Source organism: Tupaia chinensis, unplaced genomic scaffold (assembly GCF_000334495.1).
Source record: "Tupaia chinensis unplaced genomic scaffold, TupChi_1.0 Scaffold140356_1, whole genome shotgun sequence".
NCBI lineage: Eukaryota > Metazoa > Chordata > Mammalia > Scandentia > Tupaiidae > Tupaia > Tupaia belangeri.
This window is the reverse complement of record NW_006200233.1, coordinates 1,402,608-1,403,424: the sequence shown is the minus strand read 5'-3', so window position 1 is coordinate 1,403,424 and position 817 is coordinate 1,402,608.

The following is an 817-nucleotide window of genomic DNA, read 5'->3' as shown; positions in this document are numbered from 1 at the left end:
GTAGGTGTGGGGAGCCCTCGAGACAGGTAGGGGTGGGGGCCCTCGAGACAGGTGGGGTGGGGGCCCTCAAGACAGGTAGGTGTGGGGAACCCTTGAGACAGGTGGACTGTGAGGGCGGCAGTCGGACCCGGCTACAGAGGGATTGAGAGTAGACCTGACTTAAGACTCAGTGCTGAATTTTTTCAGAGTCACATTTAATTGGAGAAAAAGAATTATTTCCTACTTCCTGTGTAATCGATGAACTAATTTTTCATATGTGAAGTTAGAGACTTAGACTAATGTAACTAATCTATTGTCCACGTTGACACACTGAGGTAGTGTGAGCACCACACGAAGTCAGGAGTGGGAGCGTGAATCTCAGCACAGGGTCCAGCTCCTCGCAGGAAGACCAGACTCCACCCTGTCCATCTGTCAACTTAAGAAAAAGGGGAACCCGCCCAGTTGGACCTCTGTGGTCCTACAACTATTAGGAATGCTGTCCTAGGACCAGCAGGTGGCGTGTGATTAAGGCACTGGGTTCCCACATGGCTGACTGCAGTTTGAATGCTGGACACAGTGGCTTGAAAATTCCAAGTAAATAGATTAATTACTTAATTAATTAAAACAGAAAGGAAGAAAGAAGTGTCCTCCGTGTGTCCGCGGAGCCCTCCGTGGCGCCGTGTGTCCGTGTGTGTTCCCCTCCGTGTGTCCGCGGTCCTCTCCGTGTGTCTGCGGAGCCCTCCGCTGTCTGCAGGTCTCCTGGGCAGAGTGGCTCAGTCCGTGGAGTCGGTCCTCCCAGACAAAGGCTGGGGCCAGCAGAGGAGCGGGGGGGGGTGGG